The sequence below is a fragment of the Scyliorhinus torazame genome, chromosome 16 (assembly GCF_047496885.1).
Source record: "Scyliorhinus torazame isolate Kashiwa2021f chromosome 16, sScyTor2.1, whole genome shotgun sequence".
Classification (NCBI taxonomy): domain Eukaryota; kingdom Metazoa; phylum Chordata; class Chondrichthyes; order Carcharhiniformes; family Scyliorhinidae; genus Scyliorhinus; species Scyliorhinus torazame.
The window spans coordinates 40,756,852-40,769,616 of NC_092722.1; the positions used below are offsets into that span (position 1 = coordinate 40,756,852).

At 49.6% G+C, this 12,765-nt stretch overlaps 1 protein-coding gene and 1 long non-coding RNA gene across 9 annotated transcripts in view; one reads left to right on the plus strand and one right to left on the minus strand.

Moving 5' to 3' along the window:
* Positions 1-12,765, minus strand: part of kazna (kazrin, periplakin interacting protein a) — a 798,970-nt gene that overhangs the window by 87,578 nt on the left and 698,627 nt on the right. The window lies entirely within an intron of this gene.
* The window catches only part of LOC140392771 (uncharacterized), a 41,051-nt gene continuing 30,775 nt past the window's right edge, over positions 2,490-12,765 (plus strand). For 2 of the 3 annotated variants that reach the window (XR_011935425.1, XR_011935423.1), the window contains exons 1-2: positions 2,490-2,626; positions 8,907-9,020. This is a non-coding gene — a long non-coding RNA (uncharacterized lncRNA). The remainder of the gene's footprint in view (positions 2,627-8,906; positions 9,021-12,765) is intronic. The other variant, XR_011935424.1, reaches the window with a different exon arrangement.

Here is a 12,765-nt window from a genome sequence, read left to right on the forward strand (position 1 = left end):
GAAACCAGAGCACCCGGAGGAAACCCACGCAGACACGGAGAGAACGTGCAAACTCCACACAGTCACCTGAGGCCAGAATCAAACCCGGGTTTCTGGCTCTATGAAGCATCAATGCTAACCATTGTGCCACTGTGCTGCGTGAATGTGCATCTTATGTGTGAATGTGTGTCTTATGCGTGAATGTGTTTGTGACGATCAGTTCGGCATGACTGTGATGCCTTCCATCAATAAATAGCCTGCCCGCTTTTGGAATGAAATGAGCCTTGGGAAAGGATCCAGAAGCCAATCAGCACCAAAGGAGCCGGACCCCACCCAACAGGAGCCAACACCTTTAGAAGATGAGGGAAGAAAAGTGCAGAAAATTGTCAAACACAGCTGATGCTGATAATACGACGTCGGTCAACACTGACCGAGTGAGTGTGTGTCACACTCGTGGCACAGAAAGTACAAGATCAGTTTTGCATCCACGCTGATTCTAAACCAGCCATGTCATTCCTCCCAGAATGGACCAGGGCAGGGAGCAGCACTGACACCAACCGCTCAAGTAGGGCTGATTAATGGCTTTCCCATTTTCGGAGGGATGAGTTAGGAGGAGAGACTGGGTAAGAAGTTGGGGGTTCACTGTCAGCAAAAGGTGCCCTTCACAAGCATTTGCTGACAATCCACGGTACACTGCTCACAATCAGAGACACCTCTCCGACACGCAGCCACATGCTCACAATCAGAGCTGCAGGAATATAGTTTGCAGCGTCAGTGTAGTCAACCAACACAATTTCTTTTAAACTTATTCAAAACTGAATTAATTTCGATTCCTCAGCTGTGACAGGCATTTTACCTAATGCTTAGGGGAAAACAAGTTATTAAAAAATTATTTTTTTAGTCTTGTAGCAGGATGTCAGAGGCGCAATGCAATGGTGTGGGAGCAGGGGTGCTAAGGTTGTGGGATATTGAGGACAAGTTCTACCCCAGGTATATACAATCCTATCCCAGACTGTCTGTATGTCATCTTTGCCGAGACTGCTCCTCATGTCCAAGCACACGTCAAAGGGCTTTACCCTTTTCTGAGAGCTTTTTTGACCAGCAAGATGCAGCACAACCTCAGCGAGGGAGGAAGCAGCGCTGGATCTGCTTCTAAGGAATTAAATGTGGAAAGTGGGTAAGTGGGGGAGCGTCTGGAAACAGTGATCACAATAAAATGAGGCTCAAGGTAATTGTAGAAAATGACAAGCAGCATTCAAATGTGAAAATACTCAACTGGCGAAGGGATCATTCCAGTGAGTTGGAAGGGGATTTGGCCCAAGCAGGTATGTAAAAGGCAAACTGCGTTTGACTAAATGACTGGTTCTTTGATGAAGTACCAAGAGAGGAGGGCTGATGAGGATAGTGCAGTTGATTTGGAGTGTATGAACTTTCAAATGTGTAGATAAGGTACTGCAAAATACACTTGTTGGCAAAATTGAAGCCTTTGGAATTAAAGGCGTATAGGCTGCAGGAATAAGCCATTGGTGAAGGAACACAAGAACAAAAGATCACAAGAAAAAGGAGCAAGATTTGGCTGCTACATACGGCCCATCAAGCTTGTTTCACCATTCAATATGATAATGGCTGATCTTTTTCCGCCCACTCCCCATACCCCTTAAGCCCCTGAAAGACCAAAGGCAGACCGAAAGCAGATTAGTGATGAATCATCTTTGTTCACACAAGCAAATGTGCAATGGTGTTTCTCAGCAGTCAATGTTGGGGTCATGCCCGTTTTGACGGATATGTAAAGGGCATAATTTCACTGTTCGCAGATGACACCAAACTCAGAGATGCAGTAAACAGAGAGGGGTCAATAATAGACTTCAGGGGGACACAGTAAGACCGGTGAAATAGGCAGGAACATGAGCCCATAACTGTAGATAAAAGCAAATTACTGCGGATGCTGGAATCGGAAACCAAAAAGGAAATGCTGGAAAATCTCAGCAGATCTGGCAGCATCTGTAGGGAGAGAAAAGAGCTAACGTTTCAAGTCCAGATGACCCTTAAGGTCATACAATCCCCAGGGGATCCAGCACCCCACCGCACCCCCAGTCCCTCCCCTCTCCCTCCGGTGTGATCCAACTGCTGCCCCTCGAGGACTGACCTTCCCCTCCGGATCGACCCCCCTCCCCCCCGGTGCAATCCAACCCCCACCCCCACCCCCGACCGAATTCCCCATTCCCTTGAGGACTGACCACCCCAACCCCTCCTGCCCCACACCCTGACCCGAAGATCCCCTTACACCCGCCCTTCCTGGACTAACCACCCTGCCCCAGTACAATTCAACCCTCCCCCCCCCAACCCAGCCCAATCTGACACAACCTCCCTCCCCCCCCTCCCCCCCACAATGCTCCGATTCGATTCCCCCTCCACCTCCGGTCTGAAACACCTACCTTTGAAACTTACCTTCTTCCTTTAAATTGTCCCTGTGAACACCTGCTTTACGGCAGCTAGTGCCGTAAAAAAGGTGCGTTCCGGTCTTCCCTGCGCCCCAGTTACTCCTCACCAATGTAGCCGGGGAGGGGGGAAGCACTTCCCTGCTCCTGTCTCACCCTGCCTGAGTGAGGAAGGTTCGGCAAGACAGGGGCGTTGGAAATCAAAGTGGGTAAGTCCGTTGAGAGGGAAAATCCGCCGTAAATTGCAGGTCTGAGGAAGTTACGGGCTTTGATAAACAAAATCTAGTGAGCAAGAAGATGAAGCGAGTCAGTTTTGGAAGAAAGAATTAGGAGAGGTGAATGTAAACAAATGGTCCAATCTAAAAGGGGGTGGAGGAACTGAAAAATGTTTGAAGGTGTGAGGGCAAGCTGTGAAGGCTGTGAAAAAGCCTATGGGAGCTTGGCTTCATTGATAGGGGCATAGAACATAGAACAATACAGCGCAGTACAGGCCCTTCGGCCCACGATGTTGCACCGAAACAAAAGCCATCTAACTTACACTATGCCATTATCATCCATATGTTTATCCAATAAACGTTTAAATGCCCTCAATGTTGGCGAGTTCACTACTGTAGCAGGTAGGGCATTCCACGGCCTCACTACTCTTTGCGTAAAGAACCTACCTCTGACCTCTGTCCTATATCTATTACCCCTCAGTTTAAAGTTATTTCCCCTCGTGCCAGCCATTTCCATCCGCGGGAGAAGGCTCTCACTGTCCACCCTATCCAACCCCCTGATTATTTTGTATGCCTCTATTAAGTCTCCTCTTAACCTTCTTCTCTCCAACGAAAACAACCTCAAGTCCATCAGCCTTTCCTCATAAGATTTTCCCTCCATACCAGGCAACATCCTGGTAAATCTCCTCTGCACCCGCTCCAAAGCCTCCACGTCCTTCCTATAATGCGGTGACCAGAACTGTACGCAATACTCCAAATGCGGCCGTACCAGAGTTCTGTACAGCTGCAACATGACCTCTCGACTCCGGAACTCAATCCCTCTACCAATAAAGGCCAACACTCCATAGGCCTTCTTCACAACCCTATCAACCTGGGTGGCAACTTTCAGGGATCTATGTACATGGACACCTAGATCCCTCTGCTCATCCACACTTTCAAGAACTTTACCATTAGCCAAATATTCCGCATTCCTGTTATTCCTTCCAAAGTGAATCACCTCACACTTCTCTACATTAAACTCCATTTGCCACCTCTCAGCCCAGCTCTGCAGCTGATCTATATCCCTCTGTAACCTGCTACATCCTTCTACACTATCGACAACACCACCGACTTTAGTATCGTCTGCAAATTTACTCACCCACCCTTCTGCGCCTTCCTCTAGGTCATTGATAAAAATGACAAACAGCAACGGCCCCAGAACAGATCCTTGTGGTACTCCACTTGTGACTGTACTCCATTCTGAACATTTCCCATCAACCACCACCCTCTGTCTTCTTTCAGCTAGCCAATTTCTGATCCACATCTCTAAATCACCCTCAATCCCCAACCTCTGTATTTTCTGCAATAGCCTACCGTGGGGAACATTATCAAACGCTTTGCTGAAATCCATATACACCACATCAACTGCTCTACCCTCATCTACCTGTTCAGTCACCTTCTCAAAGAACTCAATAAGGTTTGTGAGGCATGACCTACCCTTCACAAAGCCATGCTGACCATCCCTGATCATATTATTCCTATCTAGATGATTAGGGGGACAACAGCAGGGAAGTTATGCTGAACCTCTTCAAGCAATGGTGAGGCCAAGGCTGGAGCATGAAGGGCAATTCAGGGCGTCATATATCAGGAAGGATGCCAAGTCTTAGTAAAGGTGCTGATTGACTAAAATGGTGCCAGTGATGAGGGGCTTTATTTCCGTTGAGAGACTGGAAAGACTGGGCTTGCTCTCCTTCGAGCAGAGAAGATTACAGGGAGACTTGACAAAGGTCAAAATCATGAAGAGTTTTGATGCAATAAATAAGATGAAATTGCCAATGGCACACAGGCACAGATTTAAGGGAACCAGAGGTGAAATGAGAAAAATGTTTTTGAGACAGTGATGGTTATGGTCTGGATTGTACTGCTAGAAAGGGTGATGGAATCTGATTGACGAACCACTTTCAGAAGTGAATTGATAAAGATTTGAAGGAGAAAAGTGGCTGTGTGATGGAGCGAGGGAGGGCGGCACGGTGGCTAGCACTGCTGCCTCACAATACCTGGGACCCGGGTTCAATTCCAGTCTCAGGTGACTGCCTGTGTGGAGTTTGCACTTTCTTCCCGTGTCTGCGTGGGTTTCCTCCGGGTGCTCCGGTTCCCTCTCACAATCTAAAGATGTGCAGGTTAGGTGGATTGGCCATGATAAATTTCCTCTTCGTGTCCAGGGATGTGCAGGTTAGGTTAAGGGGTTATTGGGATACGGTGGGGAAGTGCGCTTAGGTTGAGTGCTCTGTTAGAGGGTTGGTGCAGACCCAATGAGCCGAATGGCCTCCTTTTGCATTGTAGGGATTCTATGAGAATTGGACAGTTCTCTCAAAGAGCCAGCACAGGCACGAGGTTCGAATGGTCTCCTCTCTGCTGTATAATTTCTGATTCATTAGTGCGGAGGCCAGTCACGCTCCAAACATGCTCTTTGGCTAAGATGAGGAACTGAGCACTGAAGCTAGGGCCTCCTGATCAGCGTTATTCAGAGTTACACCGAGTGATGTATTCACTCGCCGAGCCGTTACCATGGCGCTGTCTCCGTTTTGAATAAATGCAGGAGAATGGGACTAATTTGACAGCTTCAACAACACTCAAGAAGTTTGACACCATCCAGGACAAAGCAGCCCTATGATTGGCACCCCACCCCCCACCTTAAACAATCACTCCTGCCACCATTGACACACAGTGACATCCGTGAGTGTACTATCTATAAGATCCACTGCAGCAACTCACCAAGGCTCCTTCGACCATACTTTCCAAAACCCATGACCTCTACCACCTGGAAGGTCAAGGGCAGCAGACACCTGGGAGCACCACCACCTTAAGGCTCCCCTCCAAACCACTCACGATCCTGGCTTGGAAATATATTGCCGTTCCTTCGCTGTGGCTGGGCCAAAATCCTGGAGCTTCCTCCCTAACAGCACAGTACGTGTACCTACATCACATGGACTGCAGTGGTCCGAGGCTGCGGTTCACCACCACCTTCCCAAGGGAAATTCGGGATGGGCCCACATCCTGTGAAAGAATAAAACAATGCAGACGACAGGGCTGAATGGCCCCCTTTCAGTGCTGGAACATTCTCTCATTCTATTCTATGCTTTATTCTATTTCCTGCTCTCTGCCATTGCTTGCGGAGCCGAGACAGACGAAGCTGGAAGATAATGGAATGGTTGTGAAACTGCTGGAGTGAAGTTTGCAGTAATTCATTGGGACAATTTAACAACAGAACCGTTTTGTATTTCAGGCTGAGCTGGAAGGTATCAGATGGGGCAATGCCTCATTTATAAAACAGTATAATCTCCTACATTTGTTACAGGGCAATCTACTCCTACAGACACTACAGGCAGCCTCTGGCTGCACCTTCTATTCTGAGCATCCCGAGTGATTTACTCCTCATGTGGTGACAGCAAGTGCCAGTACGAAGCAACCTTTAAAGTGTTTTTTGGCTAATTACAGGCAGAATGTGTGACAAACGCACACAGCTGGGGAACATTAAGTCATTCACTTCCAGCGCAGTCAGGAAGCTATAATGATCCGAGGAAAAACGTCGGCCTCATTCAGCGAGTCAAAGTCGGGATGCCAGATGCTTGGTAGAGGCAGGGCCTGTAATCGGGACCAGCCCCCCGGAACCGTGCTGTGCGGGTATCCAGTGATCGGCTCCTTCTCGCAGACTCTCCCTTTCGCATGCAGCCCTACCCTTTGCTCCCAGCACCTCTGACATTTTCCTCACGCTCCGTAACAAGCCGACTCCCAGCTCGAAGCCCTGGCCTGGGCCGTCACCCTGAGCAACACGTCCGCTGGTGACAGATCCTCAAGTCGGCTAAAGAGGCTGGGAACATGAAAAACGTTGCTGTTGCCATGGAAACAACTGGGCCTTAATCGAGGGAGCAAACAAATGCTTGAGATCATAAGTGGGAGTTGGCTATTCAAACAGTTCTCCCTGGAAATCAGCACGGAGCTGATTGCCACTATTATTAGCGTGCTTGCACTGAGATTTTAATCCCACTTCATTTCTCTCCTGAAGGTGCAGACTCTTGATTCAGATGCGGCTTCACGGGAACAGCGCTTCTCCCCGACGCGAGAGTCTACTCAGAATGCCTCCAGGCCTTATTCCTCCGTCCAACCCTGTCCATGTGCACAGACCCGCATCTTGCAGTGGCACTGGCTGGTGTGGCAAGCCTGGCTGATTTTCCTTCACCCACCTCAGGGGCAGGAGGAGGCCTTGTGTCGCAGTGGGTAGCGTCTCTGCCTCTGAGCCAGAAGCTCCGGGTTGGAGTCCCACCCCGGGACTTGATGGCCAAGGAAGGTGCGTTCATAAGGTGGTCAAAAAGGTTGAGTGTGTCAGCCTGTAAAATCCTTCCAAAGCACCCCAATGGCTGGTGGTAATAGCGGGAGAGACTCCCTGGTCAGTTAGGCTCGATGCGGGGTGGTGTCCCTCAAGCTATAAGTCTCTGGCAACAGAATAGTGACCTGTTCCAGGAAAAAAAGCTTTGATATGGGAACCCATCATCTGCTTTGGGCACCACTAGGTGAGGGAAGAGATCAGCAGCAACATTGGGGGCAAAGTCTAAATGTGCAGTTCCGATTGCCACCATCCGGTCATCTTGGTTGGACCAGATCTGCATCTTCACGTCTGCATAGCTTCATAACCACACCGGCTGCTGAACAACCCCCTAGACCCACTGAGGGCGCTCTCAGGTTGCCTCAGAAGTTGTCGACTTGAGTGTACAATGCAGGTTGACACGCCAGTGCCACACTGAGTTAGCACTGCACTGTTAGAGATGCCGTGCGGGATTCTCCGTTGCCTGATTCCGAAATCGGGAACGGAGATCGGGCAGAGAATGGCTCCCGATGATGAAATTGCAGCAGGCGGCAGTTTGACGCCGGGTCGTGAGGCTACACCCCCTCCAAATCGGCATTATCGAGATGGGTGCCATGCGCGGTCGCAGCCCCGTTGGAATTAGCGGGCTCACCCATGATGTTCCGCCTCCGATGGGCCAAGGTCCTGATAGCCGGGCCAGTGTCCAACACCGCCACACTCGACTGAGATCCGTGCCGCTGGTCGGGGGGGGGGGGGGGGTGGAGTGGTAGGGGATGACCAGGAGAGACGCTGTGGGATCGGGGTGTGCGGGTACGCGGTCCTGTACAGCCGGCGCCATCTTTTCCAGCACGATCGGTGCGTGTGTGTGTGGGGGGGTGGGGAGTAGGCATACACCCAGCTGCAACTTGCCAGCCCTGCGCATATCCAGCACAGACCCGCCGATTCTCCAACCATTTTCCGCACAATCCACGGGTGTTTCACGTGGTGCTGGTGCTCGCCCCTCACCGGTAGCGGAATCGGTGTGGGTTTCGCACCGATTTTTCTGTCGTGAAACACCACCGATCCTCCATTGGCATCAGCACTTAGAGGCAGGAATGGAGAATCCAGCCCACCATCTTTCAGGTGAGACCTTGATCTGAGGCACTTTCTGTTGGCTTTAATGGATATTAAAGGTACTATCCGAAGCGTAGGCAGCAATCCCAATGTCCTGGGCAAAATTCTTCCCTCCACCAATATCACGGAAGAACAACTCAATCATTTAACTCCATTGCTGTTTGCGGAACAATGGTGGCTCCATTTTAGTTTAATTACTCATCATGGTGGCTGTGTTGAAAGTCTTATCATTTGATAAGTCACACAGAGTATGATGCAAATCCTTTCTTCCTCCCTCTTTCTCTGGGCAAGCGCTATTTAGCGCCATAGAATCCCTACAGTGCAGAAGAAGGTCAGGTCTGCATCGACCCTCTAAAAGAGCACCCTACCCAGTCTCACTCCCCCCACCTCAATCCCGCAACACTGTACCCTGCAGAGCTTTGGACACCATTGGGGCAATTTATCATGGCCAATCCACCTAACCTGCACAACTTTGGACTGTGGGAGGAAACCGGAGCACCCGGAGGAAACCCACGCAGACACGGGGAGAACATACAATCTCCGCACAGAGAGTCACTCAAAGCTGGAATCGAACCCTGGTCCCTGGCACTGTGAGGAAGCAGTGCTAACCACTGTGCTACGGATACGCTGGATAATGCTTTTAATTCGAACTTTCATAAAAAAAAATACAAAGTGGATCCATTCTTGTAAAGAAAACACCCAAACATGAGGAGACAAATTATTCCACAATGCGCAGCTTCCTTGGATGATTGGGCCTTATGTGGGAAGAAGCTGTGGAAAGGTGCAATCTATTAATACTTTTCTATTCTGCTCTCACAGATTGCTCTTCCTCATCATTTTCCATAGGCTGCAAAAAAACACGGAGGAGAGGCTGAGCCCCCTGCTTGGTCAGGGCACATTTGAGAATTAGGTTTGACTCCAACCAAGCAAGAGGTAAGCTCTTCCATCCCTACTGTACCTCAGTACACGTGATGATAAACAAATCCAATCCAATCAAATTAAAACTGTGGCTCCTTCATTGTTTTAGATCAGTGTTTTCAAACTCAGCATCGCGACCCATGGGTGGATCGTGGACGGGTGTCGGGAGGGTCCCTGAGTGAGCGGTCCTGCCATTCCCGCAGTGGTCCCAGTCACATGGGAAGCGCCGAACAGCCATTACCGGTTTTTACATGGAGAATTGCGGCTGCTGCCGTCTTTTAAATGGAGGTACATATTAGGCCACGTGGAGTCTTCTGGCCAGAAGCGGTCGCAGAGATTAGGGGTGGGATTCTCCCCTACCCGGCGGGGGGTTCCGGCGTAATGGAGTGGCGGGAACCACTCCGGCATCGGGCCGCCCCAAAGGAATTCTCCGCACCTTTAGGGGCCTAGCCCTCACCTTGAGGGGCTAGGCCCGCGCCGGAGTGGTTTCTGCTCTGCCGGCTGGCGGGATAGGCCTTTGGCGCCACGCCAGCCGGCGTCGAGAGGTCTTCGCCGGGTGACCCATGCGCGGGTGCGTCAGCGGCCGCTCACTGCATCCCCGTGCATGCGCAGGGGAGGGGGTCTCTTCCGCCTCCGCCATAGTGAAGACCATGGCGAAGGCAGAAGAAAAAGAGTGCCCCCATGGCACAGACCCGCCCGCGGGTCAGGCCACCGTGGGGGCACCCCCCGGGGCCAGATCGCATCGCCCCCCCCCCCCCCCCCAGGACCCCGGAGCCTGCCCGTGCCTTGTCCCAAGTAGGCTTATTGTCACAAGTAGGCTTCAAATGAAGTTACTGTGAAAAGCCCCTAGTCGCCACATTCCGGCGCCTGTTCGGGGAGGCTGTTACGGGAATCGAACCGTGCTGCTGGCCTGTCTTGGTCTGCTTACAAAGCCAGCGATTTAGCCCTGTGCTAAACAACCCCTGTGCTAAACCTAAAAGATGTTTAATCCACGCCGTCGGGCGAGGGTTGACAGCGGCGGGACTTCGGCCCATCGCGGGCTCGAGAATTGCCGGGGGTGGGCCCGCCGACCGACGCGATTTCCGCCGACCGGTACGGTGCGATTCCCACCCCCGCTGAATCTCTGGTGGTGGAGAATTCGGGACACGGTGGGGGCGGGATTCACGCCAGCCCCAGCGATTCTCTGACCTGGTGGGGAGTCGGAGAATCGCGCCCTAGATCACGTGCCTGCACGTGGAATTGACGTGAAGTGCCGTCCAGATACGTGTTTTTGCTGCTTAGGCAGGGAGCAGAGCTGCTTCCATTTTCCAGCTGCTGGCAAGCAATGCAAGTGTACTGTGATGATCAATGTTTTTTTTTAAGTGAGAGACGGACAGAGGCTCAAGATAGGCAGTTTACCTATTGGACAGGCTCTCACAACAGAATCTGCTGGAGAGAGCTGCACAGGAGAGTCCAGGGCAGGATAGAGCAGTGGTAGTTTTAGAGCGCCAGGGCATCTGGTTAATGGCCCTCAAAAAATAAACTGAACTCAGAACGTAGAAGTATAAAGATGATTTCCTGAGGTATGGTTTTGTCAATGTGATAATGCAAATAAGGTGGGAAAGCCCATGTGTTTTATATGCAGGGAAGTACTGGGACATTAGAGAAGCTTCAGAATTTGAAAGAGAAGTGGTGTGTGAAAAATTCCTTTTGAGATATAGACTTCAGAGTCAGTTATTAACTAAGAGCTGACTCAAAATTACAGGTCTACATTGCTGCAGCTGGCCTAGTAAACCATATTAAAAACATGCCAAAAATCCATAAGGCTGTCAGCATTCTAGTGTAGCATCTCCCAGGACTATCCAGTGCTGAATAAAACACACATTTTGTTGCTATTGCCCTGCACGTGACCTAAATGTGTGAGATTGGATTTTCAGTTTTCACAAAGATGAAGACAGCACAAAGAAACTGGCTGAAATCTGCACCTGATATGCACATTGCCCTGTCCTCCTTTCAACTGGATTCAATTGAGATTGCGAGGACAAAGCAGGCCCCCTTTCGCATTAAAAGTTAAACAAACATGGTGTATGTCGCGAAGGTCGGTCGGCGTGTGTTGCGAAGGTTGGCTGTTGTGGGGCTCGAAGGTTGGCCAGCGTGGGTCTCAAAGGCTGACAAGTTGCCAAAAGTGGGTCCCAGGGAAAAAAAAGTTTGAAAAACACTGGGCTATAGGGCGGCACGGTAATGTAGTGGTTAGCACTGCTGCGTCACGGTGCTGAGGACCCGTGTTTGACCCTGGCCCCGGGTCATTGTCAATGCGGAGTTTGCACATTCTCCCCGTGTCTGCGTGGGTCTTACCCCCACAACCCAAAGTTGTGCAGGTTAGGTGGATTGGCCACGCTAAATTGCCCCTTAATTGGGAAAAAGAAATTGGGTACTGTAAATTTATGAAAAAAAAGAAAAACACTGGCCTGGATTCTGGATGCTGGTAATGTTAATACTTCAAGGGGACCCCATGCCCTCCTCACATTGAAAAGTTGCAAAATCACAGGTTAAATATAATCTCCTTGAGAAATATAAAGTATTAAAATATCCAGGGTTGCCCAGGGACAGTGTTCTGCCTTACAATAGTCAGTGATTGGTTCTTGCGTGATGCTTTCTGAGAGTGGGGAGGCGGTGGCATAGTGGTATTGTCACTAGACTAGTAAACCAGAGACCCAGAATAATGCTCTGGGGACCCAGGTTCAAATCCTGCCACTGCAGATGGTGAAATTTGAATTCAAGAAATTGTAGATTGTCGTAAAAACCCATCTGGTTCACTAATGTCCATTAGGGAAGTAAATCTGTCATCCTACATATGAGTCCAGACCCACAGCAATGTGGTTGACTCTTAACTGCCCCCCCAAGGGCAATTAGAGATGGGCAATAAATGCTGGCACAGCCTGCAATGCCCACATCCCATGAACGAATAAAAAAAGTATGTTCAGACCTTAAGTGAAAGGAACAGTCTCTCTTGCTGAAAGAACTGCTTTATTGTTCAGAGAGCTGAGTGTGCCTGGCACAGCTTTGCTGTAAACTTGAAATGATCCTGAATCTACAAAGAAAATAGACTATCTTGCCAGAGAAAACCAGGAAGAAGCACCAAAAGAAAAGCTGAACTTCAAAAATACATGAACGAGAAGTCATCCCTGTGCAACAAATCTTTTTTCCTTTTAGTTTATCAATAATTTATTTCCTTCTCAACCATCCTTTCCTCTCTTATGTTGTTTGCCTGTGCAAGTGTAGTTAGAAAAGGGGGGAGGGGGTAGTTAAAAAGGGAGTTTGGGAAAGGGGTGTCATGTAGTCAGTTACATTTTCTGTCAGTTTAATTATAATAGTGTACATGTTCAAATGACAAACCGGGTGACTGTAATTTATTGGGCTCAGCCAAAGTCCTCGGGTATTTTAAATAAAATCTAATTTCACCTGTGTTGCGACTCCAGGTCAAGTGGGGCTGGAATTGACCGTACACTAGCCCAGGGTGTTGTAACACCGACCAAGGCGGGACTTTACTGTCCAATGTGGGAAAATGTGAACTTGTCCACTTTGGCAGGAAGAACTGTATGTTCTTTAAATGGAGAGAGATTGCAGCACTCAGTGGTACAGAGGGATCTGGGTGTCCTGGTACATGAATCAAAAAAGTTAGTATGCAGGTACAGCAAGTGATAGGAAGGTCAATGGATTGTTGCCATTTATTGCAAGGGGAATGGAATATAAAAGTAAGAAAGAAGGACTCCAAATCCTT